This window comes from Cryptotermes secundus, unplaced genomic scaffold (assembly GCF_002891405.2).
Source record: "Cryptotermes secundus unplaced genomic scaffold, Csec_1.0 scaffold179, whole genome shotgun sequence".
NCBI classification, from domain to species: domain Eukaryota; kingdom Metazoa; phylum Arthropoda; class Insecta; order Blattodea; family Kalotermitidae; genus Cryptotermes; species Cryptotermes secundus.
In genome coordinates, this window is record NW_019724586.1 from 971,707 (window position 1) to 990,062 (window position 18,356).

Sequence of the window (18,356 nt, forward strand, 5' to 3'; positions counted from 1 at the left end):
TTATGTGATGGTGGTTTCCTATTTGTAGTGATGTTTGCCCTCTGAAGATTGTCCACAGAGACCGAAACATGTAAGGGTGTTAAGTTTTCATGTAGTAAAAACTTACAGGTCACATTGGACGGAGTGATTTATATTTGTAATTGTTAGTGTGACGGACCAGAATGAAACAACTCAACAACAAAAAAAGACCGTAACTGTCAAACAGTAATAAAGATCTGGTCGCAAGCCCCAGATGGGTGCTTTATGCCAAGACAGACTGGCTGACTGACCGTCCGTCGTAAAATGAGACTCAAACTCAGACTCAGACTCAGACTCAGACTCAGACTCAGGCTGAAAGCAGTTCAGTTTAGTTCGGTGAAGTGAAGTGAAGTGAAGTAGTTGGTTGGTGAGTGACTCAGTAGAGGATTGGCAGTTCAGTTGAGATTTGCAAGGGAGGCTTAGAAGAGATGGCGATCCAGTTCAGTTTTGAGAGTTGAAAGTTCGGCTTTGAAGAAAATATTTCAGTTGCAGGATATTTACCGGACACTAACGGCGGGAACCCTGAAAGCTCAAAAATCTCCACAGTTAAAAGCCGTTGCAAGAGAACGGCTGTTGGAGACACAGCAGGCAGGGAAAGGACTTAGCGTGTAGTGATTTGTAAATTGTGGGGATCAGTCATAGATCTGTAATTACTTGTAGTCCAAGTGGTGTGTACAAGTGTTCATCAAATGCAATTCACCAATCCAAACGCCGTCTGTAGTCACTCCTAAATCATCATAATATAATTAATACAGGTATATGTTAACCTTTTATCTTTAGGTGTCTAAGATGAGCTACATTACACAGCCGGAATGCCTCATGAGAAAGTAATACCCGATTTTTGTTAAGCCACAGATAGTAACCTTACCTAAGGCCGCGCCATAGCTCAAGCGGTTAGTCGCTGGCTTCCAGCCGCGGCGGCCCGGGTTCGATCCCGGTTCTGGGTCAAGTGGGATTTGTGGTGGACAAGTGGCGCTGGGGCGGGTTTCCCCCGAGTACTTCGGTTTCCCCTGCCAATCTTCATTGCAGCAATTGCTCCACAATCACCCTCACCTCTAATCTGGGGCTGGTACAATAGGCCAGAAGTGGCCGCAGTACAAGGGACTTAGCCCCACCCCACTAGCAATAAAAAATACTTATATGATGTCAAAGTGATGACACAAAATATGTATGTTTCAAGAGCTGTATCGCACATCTGATATATTCATAGGAGGTGAGGCATGTCATTCTCTCAGCAAGCAATGAGATACAAAATACATCATGCAAATTTTAAAGTATGTCATTTTTAAAGTGAACCTTTCAAAATAAAAATACCCTTGAATAATTGTTCAATTTCAAGACGATCTTTTTCACATCGATATTAAATTAGTCTTTCGCATGATACCTGATACGCAATTAAACCGACAGCTGTAGTCTTAAAAGGGGAATAGAAACTGGTATGTCAGGAATTATACAAGAAAACGTAATTTATGATAAGGCACAATTTCTGTGCTTGGCGTTGATGTAATCTACAATTGTGCCACTGTCGAGCTTGGAGTAGCCGTAAACAGATTGCATCATATACCTTAGTGGTCTGCAGAATATGGAAATAATGATTGGAATTCTCTCAGTAGAAGAACCAGACAAATCTTGATGTACACATATCCATTTATGTGTCCGTTGCATTTATTTGGCTACATCCATGGATGAAGTCGAAGTGGAGGTAGTTTCAAAAGGCGCAGTGTTTTAAATATTAACGTGTAAAAAGATCTCCATGACTTATATCGAACTGGGGCCGCGCCATAGCTCAAGCGGTTAGTCGCTGGCTTCCCACCACGGCGGCCAGGGTTCGATCCCGGGTCTGGTCAAGTGCCATTTGTAGTGGACAAAGTGGCGCTGGGGCGGGTTTTCTCCGAGTACTTCGGTTTCCCCTGCCAATCTTCATTCCACCAAATCCTCCATCGTAATCACTCGGAGCAGGTTACAATAGGCCAATCAGTGGCCGCCGTACCGAGTGGACCCAGTTGGACTCCACCCCCCACTAAGCGAATTAAAAAAAAAGACGGGTATAAACACGTCTTGGTTTGCCGTTACACTTAGCGCGTCCCGAGCAGCAACACTAATGAGCAGCGTGCTGTGGTTCGAGCTTCTTTATGTTGTCTGAAAACTTAAATTCGAGCTTCTCTTTCATCCACCGTGCAGTCCCGACCTCCCCCACATGACTGTCACTTTTAGACTACTAAGGAGCTTTACGTAAACACGGGACTCTTAAACCTTGACAATGGCGTTGCCTTCAAGAGCAATCGACAGCTTTTCTCTCGGATAACATCCAGATTCTGGTGGGATGTTGGAGAATTAGAGGGATTACGTCAAAAAAAGTTGTGCTCCTGTTTGTTCGTCTTCTTTTTCTTGCTGCTGATCTCAAAAAAGTGCATTTCAGCGGCTTCATCGTTTCTTTTATTTTGTTATTGTTGTCCAAGCTTTTTATCTGTATGAAATAACAGGTCTTGTCAATCTATTTTAATTAATTTATGTTTGTTTTTGTTGTGCCATATTTTTGGACTTTTGAGTTATTTTCTCTCCATATCCATGCTTTTTATGTAATATCCAATATTGTGGGGGCACGCGGTAGCGTAGTTGGTTGAGGCGCAATGCTACAAGCCTGAAGGTCGCGGGATCGAATCCCGATGAGGTAGATTTCCTCAATTTACCTAAATCTTCCAGCCGCACTATGGCCCTGGGGTCGACTCAGCCTCTAACAGAAATGAGTACGAGGAATCTTCCGGGGGCTGAAGGGCGGCCGGCGCTTAAGGCTGACAACCTTGCCATCATCTATGAGCCTATTGTCTAAAAAATTGGGAACCTCAACTTCTCACAACTCTATGGCCCTTCACGGCCTGTTACAGGGATAGCTTTACTTTACTTACTTTATCCAATATTGTAAACAGTTTTATGTGAAAACTAATTTTGCATTAAAATTATGAATCCTAAAGTGATTTCGCTCCCATCATAAGTACCACCGACTATAATTTAATCACTTGTCCAAGGAGTCCCACCGTCTGTGTAAAACAGCTTACGAAACTGAAGAGGCTAGGGCCCAACATAGGGCTGTAGAGCCATTGATGCATGAATGAATGAATGAATGATGAACTATAATTTAACGGTAAGATGTGTGCACTGTTCGTAGCTAGCGAGGATACGATACTTTAAAGAATTATTATAAATTAAAAAGGAACATGCAGTTGATAAAGCATTATTAAATGAACCAGTGTACACTGTAGGACCGCCACAGTGAAGGGACGCTTGAGAAGAGTCGTCCCTCCATCTTAGTTTGCTCGTGTTCATTGTTTTGTCTTACGCCTACGTATGAAGTTCTTTCGCTGGACGGTCTCTTTGTCTGTGTGGGTTCATGTGTATGCTTACCGGTGTGTCATTGTTTTACATCCGTCTTTTCGTATGCCGCGATCCACTTATTTTAAAGGCAGAGTTTCAAAGAATGTTTCCCAAGTGATGTAATTCAAGTCCACGCACTTTAAAGCTAATGAGATTTATTGTGCTAATTTAAAGCAATTTGTTTATGTCATGTTCACATTTGAAAATTATTGTGAATTTTCCTTCCACGAACTTAACTAAAAATTTAAAGCTGATGCAGTGAGCAATATATTTTAAACTTTAATTTTTCGTTAGAAAAATCTAACGTTCTCACAATTCACAGTTTAGGAGCAGTGCTGAATATCCCGTGAGGGAAATTTGCAGGAGTGAAAATATTTGAAGTTCTTTTAATCGACGCATGTGGTCAAAGACACCGCATTTTCAAGGCGTATCTTCGTATAGTTCTCTGTATTACAATTAATTTCCAACCATCTATCCAAGTGCCTAGGGTTCGATTCCAGCGATAATGAAAGGCGGCAATTTGTGGAATTTCGAACCTAGTAGTTTCGAGTAGGACCACCAGGTGATAGTGAGAAATACCTGTGCTTCAGTTGGCATTATAGGTGGGATATTTGCCGAAGACAAAGCCTATGTCAGATACGGGGAGATTTCACTTTTATAACATTGTAAGACAGGAATTTCTGTGATATCTGAAGGTTTTTGTTTTTGGTATCATATCAGTCATATAATTCTGAACACGTGACACTTCCTTAATGGTACAGTTCTACGAAGTCAGCTCGACATCTCTGTGATCATTCTAAGACTATAAATATCCTTGCAGTATGTCCTTATGCAATGACAGGTATTTGAAGTAAGATTTTCTTGCTGTTTTAACGACCTCTCTAATAAAGGCGTGTCAGATGTGCAGCCATTGCCTGAAACAGAGCCAGCCAACCAACCAACCAACCAACCAACCCACCCGGTACCACAGCACTCTTACTTGAAGAGTTAGTTGTCTCTTTCTTAGAATGTTCATAGTACTTCAGCAGGCCAAGGAACTCTCTACTTGTACGGAACTCAAAGCTTCTTTGCTGCGTTCACAGAAACCTTTCCCCCTTTGATATTGAGCCAGTCGAATCTAATCCACTGTGATACGCAGATTAATATTATCCTCCCAGTTTCGCCTAGGTCTCCGAAGTCTGCTTTTGAGGTCATCCGACCATGTTCTTTTATGTATTTCTCACCTTCAGCATTCGTTATTCCTTTAATAATGCTTTATCAACTGCATGTTCCTTTTTAATTTATAATAATTCTTTAAAGTATCGTATCCTCGCTAGCTACGAACAGTGCACACATCTTACCGTTAAATTATAGTTCATCATTCATTCATTCATTCATTCATCAATGGCTCTACAGCCCTATGTTGGGCCCTAGCCTCTTCAGTTTCGTAAGCTGTTTTACACAGACGGTGGGACTCCTTGGACAAGTGATTAAATTATAGTCGGTGGTACTTATGATGGGAGCGAAATCACTTTAGGATTCATAATTTTAATGCAAAATTAGTTTTCACATAAAACTGTTTACAATATTGGATAAAGTAAGTAAAGTAAAGCATTCCTTCCAACACATCCTCTTCCTTTTGAGCACCATAATGATACTGCTGTGAGAGTACAACTTACGGAATTATGTAATTTGTCTCTTTCCTGTATTTTAGGTCCAGATGTTCTCTGCATCCTCTAATCAAACGCCCTCAATCTATGTTGAGTCACTTGGTGAGTTCACTCATTCGCGCTGTTCACATAATAGGCAGATTATCTAGGCGATTAAATCAATAATTCTGCGCGGATGGTCATGTAGAACGCATGCAGAAATGTTTACACATGGTGGACAAAATTGTCGTCCTGGAAGCTCAGAAAGATATTGTTTTGAACACAGCCGCAGAAGGAAAGCTGATATTGAAACTGGCCTTGGCGAAAGTGGTTTGGAATGAGTGGAATGGGTTTGATTGATTCAGGGCGAAATTCGTTGGTCGCCTACTGTGAACACGGCCAGAAAACTTTCTGTTTTACAGCAGGCAGCTTTCTGACGCGGTAAATCAGTACGGTCTCACTGATTTCTGAATGCAGAATAGCAGTGGCGTGGACGGCGTGGACTGCCTATGCCATCATTCCTACACTCTTCACAACCGTCCGCCATAAGCACCCTACAGGCAGTGTGATCAGCTCAAGATGGCTGTATACCTTGCCTTCAGCTGGCCGGTCCATTAAGTATGTATCCCATAGCAGCTCGGGAATGACCTAGGCAAATCTTATGCTCAACAGAACATGAGTTAATACATAGACAGCTGTATGTGGGATGTCAAAATGAATTGTAGTGCACTTAATGGTCCAGATGAAGCAAGCATTAATTTACTTTGTCTCACGAACTAGTAAAGAAAACTCCTTTTGAATGAAAAGTGGTGGACTCAGCGGCACTTAAAGATCATGTTAATTCTTTGTTTCAATACACACTATAGAGTGTCCACAATCGTTGAGATAAGAAATTATTATTATTATTATTATTATTATTATTATTATTGTTGTTGTTGTTGTTGATATAATGACGGGCAGTGTTACATTTATAATGGCACTACTTACTTACCTACTTACTCATGGAGCTGAGTCCTTCTGGAGGAGCCGTCAATTCTGCAGCTACTCAAGAATTTTCCACCATTTTATGGAACCCGAAGGTTCATTACCGTGTTCACAAGAGCCTTCCACTGGTCTCTAACTTAAGCCAGATCAATCCAATCCATTCCACCCCATCCTATCTCTCTAAGATCCATTCTAATATTGTCCACCCACCTACGCCTTGATCTTCCCAGTGGTCTCTTTCCTTCTAGCTTTCCCACCAATATCCTATACGTATTCCTCGTCTCCCCCATTCGCGCTACATGCCCTGCTCACCTCATCCTCCTTGACTTGATCATTCTAATTATACTTGGAGAAGAGTACACGTAATGAAGCTCTTCATTATGCAGTTTTCTCCAACCTCCTGTCACTTCATCTCTCTTCGGTCCACATATACTCCTCAACACCCTGTTCTCAAATACCCTCAGCCTGTGTTCCTCCCTTAATATCAGAGACCGAGTTTCACACCCATACAGAACCACAGGCAAAATTATAGTTTTGTATATTCTAATTTTTATGTTTTTGGACAGCAGACGAGAAGACAAAAGGTTCTGGACTGAATGGTAGCAAACATTACTCGAGTTCAATCTCCTCTTAATTTCCTCCTGAATTGTGCTATTGCAACATTGAAACGGTATAAATGGCCAGGTAGTGATCAAATTCCGGCAGGAGATGAAATATTACATTCTAATATCCACAATCTAATTACTTCTATTTGCCGGTCACGGTAGCCGAGCGGTCTAAGGCATGTATCGTCGTCGCTCGCTTGGAAACCGGGATCGTGGGTTCGAATCCCACTCAGGGCATGGATGTTAATTTGTGTGTGTGCGTTTTTCTGTGTTTGTGTACAGGTAGAGGCCTTGCGACGAGCTGATGACCCACCCAAGGAGTCCTACCGAATGTGTAAGATCTAGAAAAACCGAAGTGAACGGAGAAGTTCATGGAGGTAGGCCTAGGCCCACTGGGGCTGTAGTGACAAGGCAAAAAAATCTTCTTCATATTGATTTTTCTTTTATTTATCAATGCTATTCAACTGGTTTTGGAAGAAATTCTGTGATTATTACGAATTAATTTAATTCATAAGTCTTGGACTATTTCAATATAAGTCTAGTTGGCATAATTTTCCTATAAGGAAGCCCACGAATGTCTCGTCAGGATATCGCATGCTATTTCCCGAATGCGAAAGAAAACTGAGCAGCAGAGGTACACATGGCGCTGGCTCAGTAAGGTAGAAATTATCATTATCGTGACGAAAACTCCCGTCTGTGTGGTCTACTTTAGGACTCTGTCAGTGTGTAGACTTTGTAGCGTCGAATGATAAGTGATTAATGAAGAGTTAATTGAAAATCATAATATGACATAAATACTTATCGCAGTACGATCAACAATCTGAGATTGAACCTATCACCTCCGGAATTCTAGTCTAGATTGTTATTGCCAGGGCACCCACCGCGGCGGTCCGGTTTCGATCCTGGGTCTGGTCAAGTGGGATTCGTGGTGGACAAAGTGGCGCTGTGGCAGGTTTTCTCCGAGCACTTCGGTTTCCCCTGCCAATCTTCATTCCACCAATTGCTCCACAATCACCCTCACCTATCATCTGGGGCTGGTACAATAGGCCAGAAGTGGCCGCAGTACAAGGACTTAGTCCCACACCACTAACAATAAAACAAAATTACCAAGCCAAGCCGTTCGTTCGATCGCTTCATTTTGTACAATGCGTACAAATAATTCTGATTCCGTTTCTGTGTTCTTTTATCTTATTATGTAAGATGTAACGTGATAGATTTTTCAGCTTCAGTTGCAAGGGGTGCGGGCAGAAGTTGAATGAATACACTACTTTCTTTTAAGAGGATCTTGTCTGTGTTGGAGTTCAAGAAATATAACTCAGGCTATTGTACAACTTTGAAGTATTACTTGAACACGAAAGACAAGTGTTCGTACTCGGTTACTCCACGCTCCATGTTACAATGAAGAGACGACAGACAGCCTGAACCAAAATAATCCTAAGGTAACGTCTCAGATGTTACTTCCTCAAATAGATGTCAAGGCAAAAAAGTGAACCCGACAGACGTGTCGCACACAGGAAGTAGCAATTCCTTCGCCGTCATTTCTGCGGCGTGTCTGACAACCTGCGGGGCGCCTCTTTTATCTTTGCCCCGAGAGAAACTTCATTTCTTTCGAATTCTATTGTCATGTATACGTATATCGAGTAATGTGACGCAAGGAACCAGTTAACATACAGAACTGCACTACTACACCATCATAGCAACACCAACAAGAGAAACAGGTAAATTTTCTTTTGTTTTGTCGCCTTTCCCCTTTCTTTTTTTCTCTCCTTTTCTACCGTCCTTTCGTCCCGTCCTTTACTTTTAGCAATTACTACTACTACTACTACTACTACTACTACTACAACTACTACAACTGCTGCTGCTGATGGTGATGTTATTGCAATTGCTGTTACTGTTGGTACTACTGATGCTGCTACTACTACTATTACTATTTATGTTACTGCTGCGCCTGCTACTACTACCATTGATGCTACAACTATTACTGTTACTACTACTACTGCTGCTACTATTTCTATTTTTGTTACGGCTACTGTTACTACATAATTATAAAAGAGATTAAATTAACCTCACGCCCAATCATATCGTCTTGATCATAATCTTCATCATCCTGCCATATATTATTATTATTATTATTATTATTATCATTGTCATTTTCATCAGTTTACGAGTATATCCGAACCCGGCAGCTTCCCCGTTGGCTTGGTTTCGTACTTCTCACCTCGTTTGTATGAGTATGTGTGCTCTACGTTGTTAGATAGGCTGTTCCTATTCCAGAGCAGCTTTGAAAACATAAAACGAAGAAGAATTTATGTTCGTGGTGTGTGCAGACAAGGTAGTAGCAGTAGCTTTATTCATAATTAATTTACTGGAGCTCTAATACAGACACGTCAGGTATTAATGATTATTTCTACGCACTAACTGACAAAATGTTCACGCAATTATGCAATAAAAATTAAAAAGAAACGTGTTCTCAGCAATATCACATTAATTATAGTATATAATTTGCCTTATAGTATGTTACAAAATTTCTCTTCCTTATATTGTAGCATGTAGACCCGTTGTTGAGCAATGACCGCGAAATAAGCAGTTGTACATGGGCGTTAGTGAGTAACGGCTTCGCAAACAAACATGTTTCCACGGCAAAAGTTCAACTATAACGAGGGAAGTTGTTTTCTGTGTGGTCCGTGCCGAGATGTTACAAGCGGGACAAGTTGGAACTGCAGTTAGTTGAGTTCATTCAATCAGAAGAGTAGGACGTTTGTGTGACATGTAAGGACGCAAGCATAGAGCATTGTTAATATCCATTATCAAGAACCGGCTAGTGAAAACAAAGCGAGAAGAATTATTATGTGCTATAGTGAGAAGACGAATAAATGAATTAGCGAGAGCTTTATAATTACTTGTAGTTACGATCTATAAGTGTTCAGTAAATCCAAACACCATCTATAGTCACACTCATATACGTGACAATATTTCCTGGAGTAAGTTCTGTGGCTCGTGTCTGTCAGGATACATTCGTGTGCGGAAGAATTTCCAGCATTCACAGACGTGACGGGACAACATTTTAACACAACGTCTTACCTGTAAACATTTCGTCACAGCAACGACTGTCTCTATCTTGGATTTCCTTGCAGGACGTCACACACCGTTCTTATCCACACTATGCTCACATTGTACAGGGACAGACATATTCCAGCTTCTGCTTTCTCAGTGACGTCCAAAACTCTATTTAGGGAAACGCCACATGATTGTAGCTTCCTTTTTGACTGACGTATATTTTTAATTGTGCCTTAATTCCTGGTAGATTCTCTGACCTGCTTTAGTGCCAAATGCGTTCTTAGCTTGATGGATTCACATGGCATCGCTGGAGTTATAAACAGACAATAAATGACTTTGCATCAACATCTCAATCTGAAGAGGAACCTTTATAAATTCTTTGTGCTTTATATCAAATTATTTTCGTATGGAATATTTCCGTTAGTTTTCTTCTCTACGCCGTGAAGCCCGTATACTAAACATGTAATATGAATGAGGAGTGGGTGAAATACCTTCAGACCAGTACATAAGCAGCGGCGTCTGGTAGGCGTACACTAAACTTGTATGCACTCCCTCCTCCTAAAACACACGGAGAGAGAATATTTCCCCAAACGAGAAACTTTTGAATAATTTGTTCGTCTAAAGAACTTGTGGGCAGTTATATATGATGTTCCGGTTCTTTAGCCTAAAAGAGATGCACTATAAAATTAAATGATATGATTTCTTAAAACTTGAAACTTGTACCAGTACTTAAATTTATTTCCTCCATAGAGGGCAATAAATATGCTTTTGCATTAAAATCCTAAGTGTATGGATTACAACGTGTGACTGTGTGTTATGGCACAGCAGATATTCTGACACTTCTGCTTTGTTTCGCCGTAAGTTCAATTTTTTGTGCGTCTGAGGTGTCATAACTTCGGAGCACATGGGATTAGTCCTACGCAGTTCCGGTGTCAGTAGGCCGCAGTCAAGCAAGTTTCTAAACGGTCAGTTCACGGGTCAGGGGACCTACGCAGTTCCGGTGTCAGTAGGCCGCAGTCAAGCAAGTTTCTAAACGGTCAGTTCACGGGTCAGGGGATTGCTAGAGGTGCACAATTTTATTGGCTGTCTTGTTCACCAGACTTTTGACAAACGGCATATTCTTACGAGGATGAAGCGTAAAGGCGAAATACCCAAATGACAAGATTTCTGAGATCAACGCAGGGGGTATAATTTTGCCTGTGGGAAGATATGTCAACACAGCTGCCAGACACACTTGAGTTGTAGTGGCTGTTAGAGCTTATTGTGTATGGCTAGATTGCAGCAGTATGTAATTGATGATGTATGTGACTATAGTTGAATCAGTAAAGTGATTGTCCAGAGGTTGAGTGGGAGATGTTCAATTCCAGTCATGGGCAGAGATGTTTCTTTTCATAACATGTCCAAATCATCTCTGGAAGTCCACTCAGCCTTATGTTCTGTGGGTAAAAGGGTGGGACAGTTCTCCGGAACACAAATTTCGCCACTCATTTCAATCTATTGCGGACGCCTAGAATATGTGGAGGTTCTATCTACCTTCGTGGTGTGGTACTTAGGCACAGGGACAACTTATCTTACTTATCTTTACGTCCTATGTGTGTTGTTATACGCCGATAGGTCAGGTCAGCGATTCTGAATTGCGGTCTCCAGCTATTTTCATGACTTAATATGTAAGTCTTTGTTGAAAACTGTTTCCAGACTTGAGATGAATTTTTTTCATGTTCTGTATAAATTTCATTGACTATTTTTATGCGGGTATTATGGGTTTCCCCTCGTTGGTGGGGGGTGTTTGAGTATGCCAAGGACCCTGAGAGCTATACCAGCGGTAGCGTAGCTACTGGCAGGGCCTCCCTTGCTGGACAGGTCAAAGGGTAGGCATCAGACGAAGAGAGACACCGAAAACTGATGCCGGAAGCAGCGTCATCAGCGGCGACTGGAAGCACAGAGAAAATGATGCTCGAGATGGTTCAAGTTCGTATAGCAACAGGCGTGACCAGAGTGGTTTGAACGGCTGTTGTACTGCGATGTGGAAAGCAAATGGAAAAACTACCACATTATCACTTTTCCTGGATAGTCTCTTTCCAAAAACAGAAGATCGCATTAAGTGGAGAAACTGTTTTGGAAGAGACCTGTCATCTGACAGATTACTGATGAATGAATGAATTATGGGCTTGTACTACACGGCTGCCGAACTTCACCTTCATTTCTTGAAAGGCTAGTAAAGTAAAGTAAAGTAAAGTTATCCCTGTAAGAGGCCGTGGAGGCCCATAGGTTTGTGAGAGGTTGAGGCTCCCACATCTTCTACACAGTCGGCTCACAGATGGCGGTAAGGTTGTCAGCCTTACTCGTCGGCCACCCTTTACCCCCCAGGAAGATTCCTCGTACTCATATCTGTTAAGAGGCTGAGTTTCCCCCAGGGCCATAGTGCGGCTGGAAGGATTAGGTAAATTGAAAAAAAAATCCACCTCATCGGGATCGAACCCGTGACCTTCCTGCTTGTAGCCTCCAGAAGGGCCCAGATCCATGAGTAAGTAAGTAAGTGTATGAGGACGTGACTGGATTTTTCTTTCTCGAGACAGGAGCTAATGGAAGGCTCATGTGCGAACAGCAATGAACATTTCGATACCATAACAGACGATTTTTTCTACCAGCATAACAACTTTGCTGCGTGGGGTTACAGCTTCGATAATTGGTAGAGATGCTTTTCCAGCTTCATTATGCAGTTCCGTTTGAAGCTGCCGATTTTGTGCAAAGCAGTTCTGTTAGTGAGGTTCTGCTAATCACCAGGAATACTTCAATTAAGGTAGTTAACGGATGCTTTTTCAGAGTGCAATGTACATGTAAATTGTATCCTGGTCTGCATGCTTTCGCCAGAAGGAGGACTGGGAGGCAGTCAGTGGTTTGCAGAGAGAAGTGTGAATACACCCACGGTAGCTGCGCGGTACTAAGGGGAGTGCGGTTCTTGGGGCCGTGGGTGGGTGCAGGTAATAAAAGAACATTATTAGGAATGTCGTATCAAGCAGCACTATGTGAACTGTCCGAGTCTTAAGTCCGTTGTATTTAAAAAGTAACATGGCACTTACTCTGATAACCCAGCTTGTGAAAGGTGAGATTGAATCAGCCACACATATCCCACACGATTGTGAGGCCATAGCTTATTTAAGATTTCATCACCTGAGTCACTTTATGGAACCAAGTGACTGTTACGACGCCCCCATAAATGAAGCCTTGCATTTCATTCGGAGTGTAGGATTAATAAGGGGTTAATTAAAGGGGAAGCACAATAGGTCATTGAAGGTGGCGGTGCGGCCCACCCTCATACATACACACATACGTACATACGCACGCACGCACACACATATATACAAACATACATACATACATACATACATACATACACTGAGGCTTCTACGTGGAAGTATTGAAATCTCTTCTGAATTTTATGTTGTTCAGACTTTGGAAATATGCCTTAGGTTTTGTATCAGTATTGAACGTAATTCTTCAATGTGTAAAAATGTTCATTCTATTCCTGAGCGCAGCACCCAAATTTTGAAACGTTTTTATCAGATATGTTAAAGTAGTGAAATCGAAGGTGCTGTGATAGATAGATGCGTGGATCTGTCTTAGGTACTTACGAGGCTGTGCCAGTTAAAGATTTTTATAATTAATTAAATTAATTAAAAGAGTGTGTAATCAAGCTGTTAATAAATCCAATCATCCGAACTAGAGCCCGTCATTTCGTCACACGTACCCTCCTACACATGACAATATTTTACCCGATGACAGAGAAACTTTCTATTTTAATCATATAATTGATCCAGTCCAAATAAAGTGAAATAAAAATAATAACATAATTAATATTAAATGTTAGAAGGGTTACCTGACCTTTTTTCACCTAAGCTGATTATTTAATGGCACTGTCAGTATCGAGGCCACATAACGTCGAATAATACGATGATTAACGAATTTAAAGCAGTTTTAGGATGTTAATTTACGGGGAACCCAAAGTGTTCGGAGAAAATTTTCCCCCTGTGTCATTTTGTACACCATAAATCCAACATGACCTGACTTGTGATAGAACGAAGGCTACCGCGGTGGTAAGCAGACGACTTGCGAGATAATCTATGACCCGGCCACCTAGTACTTGAAAAGGAACACCATGATCAATAATGCATAGTTAGTTACGGTGGTAATGGACCTGTTGGATGTGGGGAAACAAGTAGCCTAATGTCTGCAGAATTTTGATGGTGAAATCTAGCAGCAGCTGCTAGAAGCGCGGGGTCGTAATATGTAAAGGGATATCAGGCAATTGGGTTGTGAGGATGTCAGTTGAATTCAGTTGATAGAGAGTAAAGCATAGTGGCTGGTAACAAATTATTAAAAACTTACCACGTGTTAACCAGAGGTACAGAGCCCTTTATTTTGCTTTTGCAACGGTTAAGTGAGTTCTTGGTTACGGGTTCTTATTCCCGAAACACATTCTCAGGTGAGATTGTTTGGTATCCATTGTGGGTTCAAGGTGAAAATAATTTACTGTCCACAGATCCTGCACACGTCAGAGGCGAGTGATAAAGATTGTGTGGCGAATGTATGGTGGGCAGCAAACTAAATAACACTTCTTACTTGAATAATCGTCTTGCATTCCGGAAACTTCATAGAACTTACCCACTTAGTGGGATACTCTGACAGCTTAATATGGAACCGCCACACGCAGCTTAGGTTGATACCGGGCCATCATCTGTGTGGGCCTGAATTCATTGCCATTATAGAAGTACGTGTCTCTCCCGTAGATTCTCCGTGCGGAAGAAAAAGGCAGTACAAGCTGTTTTACGCTGTAGGGCGTTACTCTTAATATGGTTGACACCCACTTGATTCCGAATAAGTGGTGCATTCCATTTGCTGTTAATTTACACTGACTTCTCAAAAGAATTTCAACACATATATTTTTATATTCAAGCAGTCCACTGCCTGTGGTTCATTTCTCGTCCAAAATACAAGCTGTATAATATTAAAAGCCGGTCACAATAGCCGTGCTGTCTAAGGCATGAGCTGTCTTCGCTCGCTCGGACGCTGGGATCGTGGGTTCGAATCCCACTCAATGGCATGGATGTTTGGTGTGTGTATGCGTTTATTCTGTTTTGTCCTGTGTTTAGATAGCGGCCTTGTGGCGGGCTGATCACTCGTCCAAGGACTCCTACCGTCCGAGAAATTGATTACGGAGCAGAATAAGAGGTCTGGGCCCTGAATGGGCTGGAAAAGCCATTGAAAACATAATATTAAAAAGTATATTGGAGAAATACGATACGAGAACGTTGAGGAGATATAATTGGCTCAGATTTACAGTGGCGGTCTCTTTGAATATGGTAATGAAACTTGAGTTCCTTAAAAGCCCGAGATAATTTGAGCAACTGAGAAAGAATTTATTATGTAAATAAAACTGTGCACCATGGAGATGGGTATACTTGGAGGATGTGTGTGCGTGTAAAGGTGGGAATACACGAGCGCGCCACCGCTGCCACGCGGCATTACAAGTGATGCGCGGAGTGATTTGGTGCGCCTCGAACAAGCGACGCGCACGCAACGAACCATCTGAATGGGACGCGCAAGCCGCGAGCACCTCAGTTCCATTCTGTCTTCGCCGTCTGCACGAACATGGAAGACGAGGAAGCTTTGCTTTTTATAATAATCATTTTCTCCGGGATTCCACAGTACAGGGAATGATTTGTATGCCTCTATGAGCCCAAAAATATCTTCTTCTGACCACTCCATGTTTGAGGCGTGCGCACTTCACGAGACAAATGGCAACCGAACCCGACCACACTGCGGCAACGAATCCCTTTGTGTTCATCAGAAAAACCGACAGCAACCGGATCACTGCGCGGCATTTGAGGCGTTCGCTGCGCGTGTTCAAACTCACGTACACACGAGCGAATAAGTCGCGAATCCCGTTCGATCTATGTTGCATTACAGCAGCGGCGCGCTCGTGTATCCCCACGTTAAGAGACAAAATGGAGTTTCATATGGTGACCTGATTAAAGCCTCAGGACAAACAGAAGTCTTTAGAAGAATAAGGTGTCAATAAATCCAGTCATGTAATGCAAAACCGCGCTGTAGTCACTAACACACGTGACCATATAAAGAGCATGTACGTGTTTACGTTTACGAACATATGTAGCTTATACAGCCTCGTTCCGTCAGGCAGTTTACTGTTTTATGACTAATAAAACATAAGAACTTCACTTCACATTCTTTCGGAACTCTGTTTTTAGGAGTTGATCGTTCGCGTTATACTGCTCCTCTTTAACGTTTTATAAGAACTGTTAGCTTTTAGATTGGCCCTAATAGCGAAGACGCTATAGCGACGTAAAACACACTCACTCATTCACTTTGACTAAGGTTTTATATGAATTTCTCGTCTCACGTGTGCTATATGATTCACCGACTTCATAAAATTCTATTCGGTTCTCTTAAAAGCTCATGTTCCTTCCACTTTCGTGGATTTGATATTCTCCTCAACTCTACTTTGGACACCCTCATTATAGGTTTTCCCCTTCAAAGTTTCATTCCCATTTAAAACTGAACGTTACTTTGTAATATATTTTAAATCGTTTTAAATATTAGACGGGAAGAAAGGGGGTTCAAATCCCAGTGATAGTAGAAGCCCTGTGTGATGGACTTATGTGTTGAACGAGCAACGTTTCCCATGAGGACGAGTAGAGTTTAATGTCTAGGATCTTGGAAATGTGTCCAGCTCACATAGAAAGGCATTTAACACGTGCACCGCGTGTGGTTGGGTAGACAGGTATCCTCCAGGTAGGCCGCGACGAGGATTCTGCAGGGAAAGGAGGGGACGAAACTGGTAGCAAGGAGACGTGACAGCTTTCTCAATACCGAGGAGCAGCTCTGTGCGTCAACCTTCCAAATGATACTCGGCCTTCCCCGCCTTGCTATAAATGTGTCATTAAATTAGAGACATGTCCCAGTCTCTTTCGAAGAACACGTCCTGCGTCTTCTGATATCGCACCCCGAATAGAAATCTCGTTCGGAAAAAAGTGTGTCTGAAATACTTCTATGCGTAAATACCCTTGAAGGCTTGTTTGCCGAATTTTATGTTACACTAAACCTTTTATCCTAAACAATGTTCCGAGAAATATTAAAGCACAACTTCAAGCCGCCAATATAAATTACACAGAACAAAGCTGTAGTTGTGCTGCAGACTTATGAAAGGAAGAACTCAAACGAAATTGTCGATACTGTATAGTCTCTATATTGGTACTTACTTACTCGTGGAGCTGAGCCCTTCTTGAGGAGCCTCCAGTTCTGCAGCTACTCAAGAATTTCCCAGCATTTTATGGAACCCGATGGTTCATTACTGTATACAACTTATTTATTTGACCATCACAACACAGCAATAAAAGAACTTCAAGGAAAATGCCCAGATATAGTTCCGCTACATGTTCCGGCCACTAGTGGCCATCATCAGGCGAACACACTTCAACAAACATACACCACTGAACTGCAGTACGCAAAATTTGATACAGTGTCATAAATCATTTAAGATAATTTGCAATAAGAATACAACAAGTAGGTTATTTAAACCAATAAAAGTCATATATAAAAAACAAAATTAAAATTTGATTGATGTTTTTTAACATCGAATCAGTCGTTGGTTCCACTTTACATACGTATCCGTCGACAAATAGTAAATTTCAATGTTTCACTATAAAATTGTATAGGAGGCGCAATAATTAATGGAATAGTTGGAGCCTCATCATACGGAGAATTGTACGTAATGTATGGGAGGTAAACAGCGACTGATCATTACGTACATTACGTACAATTGCCTGATGATGGCCACTAATGGCCGAAACATATAGCGGAACTATATCTGGGCATTGTCCTTGAAGTTCTTTTATTGTTGTGTTGTGACGGTCAAATAAATAAGTTTTATATATTGTAACACAGCAGGATGCATGAAATGAAAATTAGTTAATTACTGTGTTCACAAGAGCCCTCCACTGGTCCCTATCCTCAGCCAGGTCAATCCAATCCATACCATCCCATCCTATCTCTCTAAGATCCATTTTAATATTGTCCACCCACCTACGCTTTGGTCTTCCCAGTGGTCTCTTTCCTTCTGGCTTTCCCACCAATACCCTATATGCATTCATCTTCTCCTCCATTCGTGCTACATGCCCTGCCCACCTCATGCTCCCTGAATTGACCATTCTAATAGGGTCGTTAAATAAGCAACTTGAAATTGAAACGAAAGAAACAGGCATTACAAATATTTTAGCAGTAATCTGTTTAACGATGTTGATTCTAGTTCAGTTGTTATTTCTCTCTAGTGAAATGATAAACTCATGAATGGTGACCAGGTAAGGATTTCGAAGGAGTCGACCGTGGCCTCCTTCAAGCTACCATCTCAAAATTCACATGGAGAGACAGGAAGACTACAGTGCTCCTCTCATGATAGTTGCTAACCTGACAGCGTTACCACTCCACAAGTATGCTCAGTTCTTCTGTGAGGTTATTTTTGCGACGATCTCAGTGCGCAGCCTATGCAGCGATGGTGGGTGGGTTGTGAGAAGCCCACGAATAACCAGTCGGGATAACCCGCGTCACGGCTGAGACTGGAACCGGTATTTCCTGAATGCTAAGCAAAAGTCGTCTCTACGCATGCGTCTCGGCCCTG

General features: G+C 41.8%; 1 protein-coding gene across 4 annotated transcripts in view; it reads left to right on the forward strand.

Moving 5' to 3' along the window:
• The window catches only part of LOC111862311 (KN motif and ankyrin repeat domain-containing protein 2), a 104,202-nt gene that overhangs the window by 15,135 nt on the left and 70,711 nt on the right, over positions 1-18,356 (forward strand). The window contains exon 2 of one of the 4 annotated variants that reach the window (XM_033750621.1): positions 5,084-5,141. The exons of 2 other annotated variants lie outside the window; for them this stretch is intronic. The gene's annotated coding sequence lies outside the window, so the exon portion shown is untranslated. Of the gene's footprint in view, positions 1-5,083; positions 5,142-5,616; positions 5,637-18,356 lie in introns of those variants that run through there. One more of the 4 variants, XM_023847592.2, reaches the window with a different exon arrangement.